Below are 11,428 nucleotides of genomic sequence, written 5' to 3'. Positions count from 1 at the left end.
GAGCGTGCTGCTCTGGTCATCTTTAAAAAGAAGCCAGGGTATTACTTTATTTTAGGGAACACACACTGCTGGTCTTGTTCACTAAAGCCTTAATTATACATTTCTAAATGTTTTATTCACTATGCTGTCAGCTTCTTTCATTAAGCTATGTATTATTATTTTATAGAGTACTGTTACGCAAACATCGCTAGTAATTTCTGCGTTATTTATCAACCAAGCGAAATAAAAACTCTTTTTAAGCACAAATATTAAGCATGAAGTATTATCCAGGCTTATTATAGTATATAACTGTTATTGCTGTCTATACATACAGGGGTTGGTCACATTAGTGTGGGAGGTTTTATGGCTAAATTGGAGCAGCCTGGTGTCCAATCTTCATTAATTTCACATTATTGCACCAGTAAGAGCAGAGTGTGAAGGTTCAATTAGCAGGGTAAGAGCTTAGTTTTGCTCAAAATATTGCAATGCACACAACATTTTGGATGACACACTAGAGTTCAAAAGAGGACAAATTGTTGGTGCACGTCTTGCTGCCGCATCTGTGACCAAGACAGCAAGTCTTTGTGATGTATCAAGAGCCACGGTATCCAGGGTAATGTCAGCATACCACCAAGAAGGACAAACCACATCCAACAGGATTAACTGTGGACGCTGTAAGAGGAAGCTGTCTGAAAGGGATGTTCGGGTGCTAACCTGGATCGTATCTAAAAAACATAAAACCATGGCTGAACAAATCATGGCAGAATTCAATGTGAACCTCAACTCAACTGAAAGGTAAATTTTGCATGTGGAGAGTTTAAATTGTCTGTGTTTAAAAAGTGCTTGATCCAGACTTTCTTGGTGTACATGCAAGTCACACAGCAATACTCTCGAGTTGTCACTGCAGTTGCCACTCTTGAGATTCCTTTATCTACTGTAACTGTAGATGACCCCTTAATTATTAACAGAAATAAAAGAAATCTGATGGGAAGTTTGTAATTCTCATTGTGCTGCATGATGCATGGGAACATGAAGGGACTCACTAAACTGCAGTGTAAAACCAAAACTAAAATGCTGGTCCGGACACCGATCTAAACGTTCAGGTATGAAAACACCCTTAAACCATGAAGCAGAGCAAGGTCAAAAGACAGCACAACAGGAACAAAAAAACAACCCAAATACATCTAAGCTAAAGCAGATTAATTTAGTGTTGGCAATACTTTGCACAAAGGGTGAGTACAAATATACAGGTATGCATGCACAAGCCTAATGACTAACAGGTGAGTGTAAACTAATACTCAGGTGACTGAGAACACAAAAACTCTTTAACTGACTGGAGACAAATGGAGGACGAATTAAGTAATTAGTTCTGAGGCTGATTAGCTTCATCTAGGCTGGAAATCTGCAGCGTATGGAGGGCAAGATGGATTCAATGTTGTATCAGGAAATTCTGGGAAAAGTGGGACGTAGGAAAACTTGAGTAATGCTTGGGTGTCATTGGACCATTCATACATGGACAATGATCCCAAGCATACCTCAATGTCTACCAAGGCTTGGTTTCAGTAGTGATAAGACACTGAAGACACATTAAGGAATTTATTTATTTATTCTGAGACTAGTTCAGTCAATACGAGTGATTTTTTTAATGAATTTGAGAAAAAAAAAAAGATTTTACTTGTGTCCTTGATTGCAACTGTAACCCATTCATATTATCAATAAATATAACATACTAGAAATGTTTATACTGCATAAATGTTGAGTACAAACCTACCCTTTACTGAACAAAAACAGGTACCCCTTTAAAATAAGACTACCTTTATAAAGGGTTTATAAATGGTTTACAATTAATTTATTAATGGTTACTAATTAGATTGTGAATGCCTTAAAAATCATTAATAATCAGTTATAACACATATGTAGAAAGGGCAACAATGACCTATTGTTTGCCAAATAGTCAACCCAGAGCCATCTATATTGTTGCCCTTTCTATGTATGTGTTATAACTGATTATTAATGATTTATAAGGCATTTACAACCTAATTAGTAACCATTAATAAAGTAATTGTAAACCATTTATAAACCCTTTATAAAGGTAGTCTTATTTTAAAGTGGTACCCAGAAGCGAACTCTTAATGAACTCTTTAAAAACTGAGCCAGTTACCCAATTTTGTCTCTTTTTTGACAGTTTTTAAAGCTAATCACTCTAAATAAGCCCTTTTTTAATGCTCTCAATGAGACCCGTCAACAAATATTTTGGCCCAGTTTCCTGCGCAAACTGTTCCAGCTGTCTCAGATTTAAAGGATGACTTCTCCAGAATGCATGTTTCAGCTATTTCCATACATATTCAGCTCTATAGAAAGGATTCAGATCAGATCTCACATATCTTACAGAAAAGCCACTTCACAAAAAAATCCAATGTCCAGGCGAATCCAAACTCAGCTACTGCTGAAGCTGTATTTTTGAATTCATTATCTTGTTGGAGTACCCATGACCTATGACAGAGACTGAGAGCTTTCTGAAGCTAGACAGTACATTTTCTTCCAAAAAACCTTGATAGTCTTATGATTTTTCAGTGCCCTGTGCAGATTTGAGGTGCCCTGTAGAAGATGCTGCCAAGCAATACCAAAATATAACCAAGCCTCTTCTGTTTTTCACAGAAGACATGGTGTTCTTTTCTTTGAAAGCTTAATTTTTGTGTCTGTGAGCCAACGTGAGTCCATGTGACTTGGCAAAAAAAGCTCCAGTTGTGTCTCATCTGTTTAAAGAACATTCTCCCAAAAGCATTATGACTCGCCAATATTTATATTAACAAATTTCAGACTGGTTTTTTTTATAGTTTGTCTTTCAACAGTGGTTTTCTCCTGGGTCCACTCAAAAAACTACGAATGGCGCAATCAGTCACTGACGTAACTCTTTGTCAACCATTTACACAATCTTTACTTTTCCTTTTTTGATTATTGATTATTGACACATGCTTCACCCAATTTGCAAAAATCAGATTTTATGTGGCTCTACACTAAGTCTATGTTCTTGTTTGGCCTACTCCAGAATCTTCCTGAACTTCTTCTAAAAACCAAGTCTTTATGGGCTTTGTGATTTGCTTGGGATCATTGTGCATTGTCATTCACTAAGGCTATATATTTTGCCATATCTTTATTGTATCCAGATTGATTTTTGATTGATTTGCTGGCTGCCCAAACTATCAAAAAACAATCTGGAAACAATCTAGATATGGCAAAATATGTAGCCTTAGTGAACTACAGGGAGATTCTGTACAAGGCCACACATGAACATAACGTTAATGAACTAGAAGACATTGAACCATGATCCCAAACATACCTCAAAGTCACCAGGGCTTGGTTTCAGAAGAAGTTCTGGAAGATTCTGGAGTAGGCCAGAGAAACATTTGCTTACATCAACTGATGAAGCAAGGTTGTTGTTTGTCAAGTTGTGAAGAGTGGTGCATCCAGAGTGGTTTGTGTCTGATTTACAAAAATCAGATTTTATGTGGTTTGTTTCTGTCCGAACTGTCAAAAATCAATCTGGATACAATAAAGATATGGCAAAATATATAGCCTTAGTGAATGACAATGCACAATGATCCCAAGCAAATCACAAAGCCCATAAAGACTTGGTTTTTAGAAGAAGTTCAGGAAGATTCTGGAGTAGGCCAAACAAGAACATAGACTTAGTGTAGAGAACATAGCACAATGATCCCAAGAATACCTCACAGTCATCAGGGATTGGTTTCAGAAGAAGTCCAAAAAGTACAAATATGGTGGTTTGTGTCCAATTTGCAAAAATCAGATTTTATGTGGTTTCTGGCTGCCCAAACTATCAAAATCCAATCTGGAAACAATCTAGATATGCCAAATATAAAGCCTTAGTGAACTACAGGAAAATGGACAATGATCCTATGCATAGTTCAATATCCAGGAAGATTCTGGACTAGGCCACACATGAACATAACATCAATGAACTAGAAGACATTGCACAATGATCTCAAACAACCTGAAGTATCACCTGTCTGATTTAATAAGGTTGTTGTTTGTCAAGTTGTGAACAGTGATGCAAAATACACTCAGAAATCTGTTTTGACCATCCAGAGTGTCCATACAAAGCTGTACAAATATGATTAATCTCAAATGTGGTTTGTGTCCGATTTGCAAAAATCAGATTTTATGTGATTTGTGGCTGCCCACAACTATTGATAGTTAATAACCAATCTGGAAACAGTCTAGATATGCCGAATATATAGCCTTAGTTAACTACAGAAATGGACAATGATCCCAAGCATACCCTAAAGTCCACAAGGCTTGGTTTTAGAAGAAGTTCTGGAAAATCCTGGAGTAGGCCACACATGAACATAGACTTAGTAAACTGAAAGACATTGCACAATGATCCCAAACATACATCAAAGTCCACCAAGGCTTGGTTTCAGAAGAAGTCCTGGAAGATTCTGGAGTAGGCCAGAGAAAAAAATACTTACATTAACTGGTGTAGCAACCTGAAGCATCATCTGTCTGATTTGATAAGGATGTTGTTTGTAAGATGTGAGTGACGCAAAAGACACTTAGTAATCTGATTTGAGCATCTAGAGTGTTCAGACTGAGACACAGCTGTACAAATATGATTCATCTCAAATGTAGTTTGTGTCCGATTTGCAAAAATCTGATTTTATGTGATTTGTGGCTGTACAAATGATCAAAAACCAACCTGGATACTTTCTAAATATGCTCAAATATATAGCTTTAGTGAACTACAGGAAAATGGACAATGATCCCAAGCATACAGTCATATGAAAAAGTTTGGGCACCCCTATTAATCTTAATCATTTTTAGTTGTAAATATTTGGGTGTTTGCAACAGCCCTTTCAGTTTGATATATCTAATAACTGATGGACACAGTAATATTTCAGGATTTAAATGATGTTTATTGTACTAACACTGACTGACCGGTGCAAAAGTATGGGCACCCTTATCATTTTATTGATTTGAATATTCCTAACTACTTTTTACTGACTTACTGAAGCACAAAATTGGTTTGGTAACCTCATTGAGCTTTTAACTTCATAGCCAGGTGTATCCAATCATGAGAAAAGGTATTTAAGGTGGCCAATTGCAAGTTGTTCTCCTATTTGAATCTCCTCTGAAGAGTGGCATCATGGGCTCATCAAAACAACTCTCAAATGATCTAAAAACAAAGATTGTTCAACATAGTTGTTCAGAGGAAGGAGACAAAAAGTTGTCTCAGAGATTTAACCTGTCAGTTTCCACTGTGAGGAACATAGTAAGGAAATGGAAGACCACAGGGACGGTTCTTGTTAAGCCCAGAAGTGACAGGCCAACAAAAATATCAGAAAGGCAGAGAAGAAGAATGGTGAGAACAGTCAAGGACAATCCACAGACCACCTCCAAAGAGCTGCAGCATCATCTTGCTGCAGATGGAGTCACTGTGCATCGGTCAACAATACAGCGCACTTTACACAAGGAGAAGCTGTATAAGAGAGTGATGCGAAAGAAGCCATTTCTGCAAGCACGCCACAAACAGAGTCACCTGAGGAATGCAAAAGCACAAAAGCACACGTCAGGCAGAAATGGCTTCTTTCGCATCACTCTCCCAAATTTTGGTTTAATGCATATTGCACATTTTCTGTTAGTACAATAAACCTCATTTCAATCCTGAAATATTACTGTGTCCATCAGTTATTAGATATATCAAACTGAAATGGACGTTGCAAACACCCAAATATTTAGAACTAAAAATGATTAAGTTAAATAGGGGTGCCCAAACTTTTTCATATGACTGTATCTCCAAGTTCACTAAGGCTTGTTTTTTAAAAGCCAAACAAAAACATAGACTTAATGAACTAGAAGACATTGCACCATGATCCCAAGCAAACCTCAAAGTCAACCAAGGCTTGTTTTTGACATAACTCGCCAAAAAGCTTCAGCTGGGTCTCATCTGTTTATAGGAAAAACAGCAGTGCAGCGTGCCAATATTTCTTTTAACAAATTCCAGTCTGGCCTTTCTTATGTTTGTCTTTCAACAGTGCAATTCTCCTGAGTCCACTCAAAAAGCGACGAATGGTGCAATCAGACGCTGATGTAACTTGACCTTGGAGTACAGCTTGTACCTTGTAACTTTTTGTGAAACATTCACACAATTTTTCTGTTTAATTTGGAGGTGATTTTATTCCTGCTGCAACTGATTTACTACAATATCTATTTAGACTCAATAATAACAGTTTTTAGTTTATTTTTTATGATTATTTAAGGGTTTTTAAGGGGAATACATACTTTTTTTTCTGTGTAGATACCAAAATTTACATCGATCAATCTATAGCCACTACCTATTTTTATGGCTATATGTCTCTTCAAACTGAGTTTTTCAGAGAAACTCTAAACAGAGGAATGAGAATCACTCAAAATAGAGGCACAAGCGACCAAAGAAACCAAGAAATTTGAGTATTTTCCTTGTTAAAATGACGACAACCACTATATTATCATAGTTAAATGTGTAGTTTCAATGATTTATGGCAATTTTCTTCACAGCAAGCATAGAAAAAAATCCCTAGCAGTTTCTCTAAATAGCTAGTTAGCTAACTTTACTGTTCCACCTTAAATGGTGCAAGAGACGGCAGAGGCTATCCCATTTCTGAAGGCATCTGATGACCTAAAGTTAATTAGTTAACCAGCAGCTGGTTGCTGAACTTTAGCGCTCCACCACTAGGGGTGGGCGATTTGACCTTTAAGTAACATTACGATATTTCATGCTATTTTTGCGATAACGATACTGTTGTTTCTTGTCTGTTCTCATGTCTCTGTGTGTTATCCCCACGTGACCTGTGCTCCTCTGTGTCTCTTCCCCAGTACTTTTCCACCTGTGTTAATTTGTGGCTCCGCCCCCTAGCCCCAGGTGTTTCTTGTGTGTTATATAGTCCTCCTCTGTCACTTTGTCCTCGTCGGTCTTTGCACCTTCCCATGTTGTTTTGTCTCTCCTCGCTTATCTTGGTTATAGCTCTAGTTTTTCTTGCCCCTTGTTATCTCTGTTTATTTCCTGTTTATTTTTCTAGTTTCTTGTTTATTTTCCATGTTCCCCAGTCCCCTGCTTAGTGTTTAGTTCCCTGTTTATTTCCTAGTTTACTCCCTTTTCCCGTTTAGTTTTTCCTGTCTTGTTTTAGTTCCTTTATTATCTCCATATATCCAGAATTAAAGTAAAATAAAAGATACTGGACAGATATAATCTGTCTCTGGTAGATTTCTAATGGTAAATGAGAACAGTGTGAACAATGAGAAATTTTTCTTTTGCTAAAAAACAGCAAAAAAGTAGTACCCTGATGTGATAATTAGGGGTGGGTGATATGGCACGATATTTCAGGGTGTAATATCATTTACAATACTCAGAAATGTTGGTGATATAATTGCATACGGTACGATATGGCACACCCTCTATTCTCCATGGAGGATTTCACCCCTGTCCCTTTAACTCAAAAACAAGGGGTAGGGGTTTTGGGCCTAATACAGTCTGATAATAAGAGCAAGATCACACATTTTCCACACATTTTGTACACATAAAATGCATACAATCAACTCTACTATATAAGTCTGAGTGCCAGTGCCAGAAATAAGGAGTAAGGAGTAATCGGCGCAATGCCGATTTTGATATAGATAGATATCAAGTGGCTGCGTTTCAGGCCTGGGGCAATCATCCGCTGCTCCTTTAACATGAACCCATGAACTGAAAAGTGCAGCCTGCTCTCCATCAACAGTTCATATCAGGCCAGCAAACCACTTTAGTGGCCCGTGAGCCGTTAACAACACATTGCTTACAGCTCTGATTGTGCTTTAATCTACTTGCTCCGCTCCTCATTCCCTCGAGCGTGGTGTATTGGTCATCTTTTAAAGGAAGCCAGATTACCTCCTTTAATGCAGGCACATACAGATGAGCACCCACGCACAAATAGGAAGACACATAAGCATCCCCTCACACTCGTAATGCGATCGGGAGAAAAAAAGGCGATTATAATTCTTGCTCCATCCTTCTGGACGGCTATCATTAAGCTGGGAGGTTTCTAATTGCCTGGCTTGGCTCTGAGAGTGTATGATGCTCGGCGGTAATTAATCTTACACAGAGTCAGAGGGAGCAGAGGAATCAGATCAGGGGCTTCGGCACTCTCCCAAACCCTGATGATGCGCTCTTTTTTATAGCACGTCTGATCAGTGTCACTCCATCCCTCTATCCTCCGCTAATAGCATTACTGTAAACAGGACCAACACAGCCCACATCATTTAGCGTCGGGCCTCAGAGAAGCACAGCAGTCAATAAGCAGAGCGAGGTTCACTGCCGCCATCTCTGGCAGGGATGAGGAAGCGCTGCTACGGTCCGGAAAGCTAACGAACAAAAGACCATCACAAATCATCCACCTTTCCCTCCTTTCCCTCCTTTCTCTTCGCCTTCTTAAGTGAATAATGCGCCAGGCTAAATGACCCCGGCTGCCTCCTAACTGCCTTCAACTGCCCATTACCTTAACAAATGGCTCTGGGTCCTCATACTTTTCACTTCATTAAACTGATAATTATCATACATGCACGCTTACACTGATCAAGCATAACATTATGACCACACCTGTTATCTATATATATATGTTTTTTTCAGCTCCACTGAGTATACAGGACATTCTACAGGAGTTCTGTAGTATAATTACAGACTGTAGTCTGAGTCTGTATCTGTTTCTCTGCATACTTTAGTTTTATTATCCTTCTTATTATCACCCTGTTCACTCTCCATTCTTTCACTCTTCAGAGAAGATGAGAAAAAAAAGAGGAGAAAACTTTTTTTTTGGCATTGTCCACCTTAACCTGAACCAAATTTTGTTATCCAATAATTAGTGCTAAAGATATTCAAAAAAAATAATAATAAAATAAAAAGGGTGCCCAGATTTATGCAGCTAACTATTTTTTTTCATTAATTTGAAAAAATATTAAGTTGTGGTCTCTAGTTCTCTAGTATGAATGAATGCCACGACAGCTGATTTTAGTAAAAAAAAAAAAAAAATGCTCCGGTGATCCGGTATAACGCTGCTTTAGACCAGTGCAGGAGTGGTCAGGGAAAAAATCAATAGGATTTCATCTCTTGGTCTTGAATATTCATACATGCTGCAAACATATCGCCTCTGATTGGCTAACAGCACCGTGACACCAGGAGGCAGCGAGATGGACAACAATTAGAAACATTTTAAAATAAAGACATTTTTACACTAATAACACTAATGCAATTTCTTTGCAATGTCGTATGTTACTTTACTTTACAACATTCGCTGGTGGTGTTCCATTTAGTCAAATTCTAACCATTTATTTCTTAGCTCTGAATTACTGAGCAGCAAAGCATATAACACTGATGTGTTATTCGCACAAATAACACAGGAATGAACTGCCATGCTGTTTCTAGCGCTGTTATCTCCTATCTGAAAAGATGGATGCTGTTGGTGGTCATGAGCCAAGGTGGTCGAGGCCATGCAGTAAATTCTACTGCACGAGTTCACGAGTTGACGAAGTTGACGAAGACATGGTGCTTTTCCTGATCGACTCGTTTTTCTTCACATTTTCTTTTACTAGCTATTGCAGACAATGGAGGTTGAGGAACCTCATGTTTCATGTGCAGCATCCATATACAACTCAAGAAAAAGTGTATTTTAGCAGAAAGACACCTTTATCTGAAATTGCTGATCTGAACAACCTATGATTTATAAGGGAAAATCAATGATCAGGGGTGCCCAAACTTGTAGAAACAAGGAGGTGGTCATAATGTAATGCTTGGTATATGTTTACAGTGTTTTCTGAGATGTTTCTCGTTTCTGATAAAACATCTCAGAACAGAGTTGTGCTGAGTAGGCATGGCTTATCGATCCCCGTCGTTCGCATATTCCAGACATTATATATGAAAGCACCCAGACGTCATGTGACAGACTGTTAGAGCACGTTTCCTCCACCGTGGCAGATTTATGCAAAAGCAGAATTGACAGATTTATCACCATTCCTAAGAATATGATTGGTGTGTCTCATAATAGCGGCGTGCGCGGCATGCAAATAAATCTATCAAATCATTCTGTAGGTCCGCCGCAAATCAAGCAGCAGTCGGGCGCAGAGCGACAGCAGCAATTTTCTACCAGTTTCAGCGTGAAGGAGCCGGCCTCAGCCCGCAGCATTCTGAAGAGTCAGCAAAGAGGAGTCTTACCGGCCATGTGAGGCAGCACCCAAAACACACACACACACACACACACACACTCCCTGCTCGCTCCCATCACTCTAAAGAAGAGGAAAATATTCCAAGTCAGGCTGTTTGGGTGGTCGGCTGAAAAAGCAGGGAGGCGATAATACAGCCAGAGCAATTAGCCCAAACATGGAGAGCAGCTGGAGCACGGGGGGGATTTACAGCCTGCAGGTCAGCTCTTATCGGCCTGGGCCTTTTTCTGACGCAGGATTAATGTGGAAATGGCTTTTACATGCATCACTGGGTCCCTGAATTAACTCAATGGTGTCTTTTAAAAGGACATATTAACAGAAAACACAGATTGAATTGCCTATTGCCTATATTCGTCTGGGACACACAGTTTGAAGAAGGCGCTAAACACCGAAAGTCAAACGTCTAACGCCTAAAATATATTTTCAATTCAGTTCGCTCTGCTTGGTTTACTTTTGAATTTAATTCTATTTAAAGAGTGGATCAGACTCTGCAGCAGTGCTGCTGGAGTTTTTAAACACTCTGTTCACTCACCATCTCGTCGGGCTCCGCGTGGTCCATGCGAAATAAAAGCACTGCAACTTCGATCAGGAGATTGCTGATTTGAATCCTTGTCTAGCAGCGTGCCATCAGCTGCCGGAGACCCGAGAGAGCACAACTGGTAGGTGGCGCTCTTTCCCCTCATCAATCCTAGGGTGATGTAGATCAGCACAAGGCTGCATCTGTGAGCTGGTGTATCAGAACCGAGTTGCTACGCTTTCTTTTTAAGCACGCTGTGACGCTACTCGGCAATACTGCATCAGCAGTAGTTCGGAAGGGGGCATGCACTAGCCTTCACCCTCCTGGTGTTTGGGCATCGTTAGCTAAAAAAAAAGTGTGCAGGTGGGATTATCAGCATAGATAAATTGGGGAGAAAAGTGAGATAAAATGAAAAAAAAAAGACAGAAATAAAAAGCTAGCTCAACAGATATTGGTTAATATGAAATGTGAAGGGGATGATTTATATAATGTACTTGTTAAATCTACCTGTATCTGGAGAGCCCAGTGAGCTGCACAGAGCTAGAGTTGCTGACAAGGGAGCTGTGACTGACTCTTAAATAACTGTTGAATTAAGTCACTTTTGTAGGTAAAATTAGATGGTGTTTAACAACCTGTTATACTTACGCCAGAATGCAGGATATGGCAACTAAATTACAAAACAAAAAT

Source organism: Astyanax mexicanus, chromosome 15 (assembly GCF_023375975.1).
Source record: "Astyanax mexicanus isolate ESR-SI-001 chromosome 15, AstMex3_surface, whole genome shotgun sequence".
Taxonomy (NCBI): Eukaryota; Metazoa; Chordata; class Actinopteri; order Characiformes; family Acestrorhamphidae; genus Astyanax; species Astyanax mexicanus.
The sequence above is the reverse complement of the archived record's forward strand: the minus strand, read 5'-3'. Positions refer to the sequence as shown.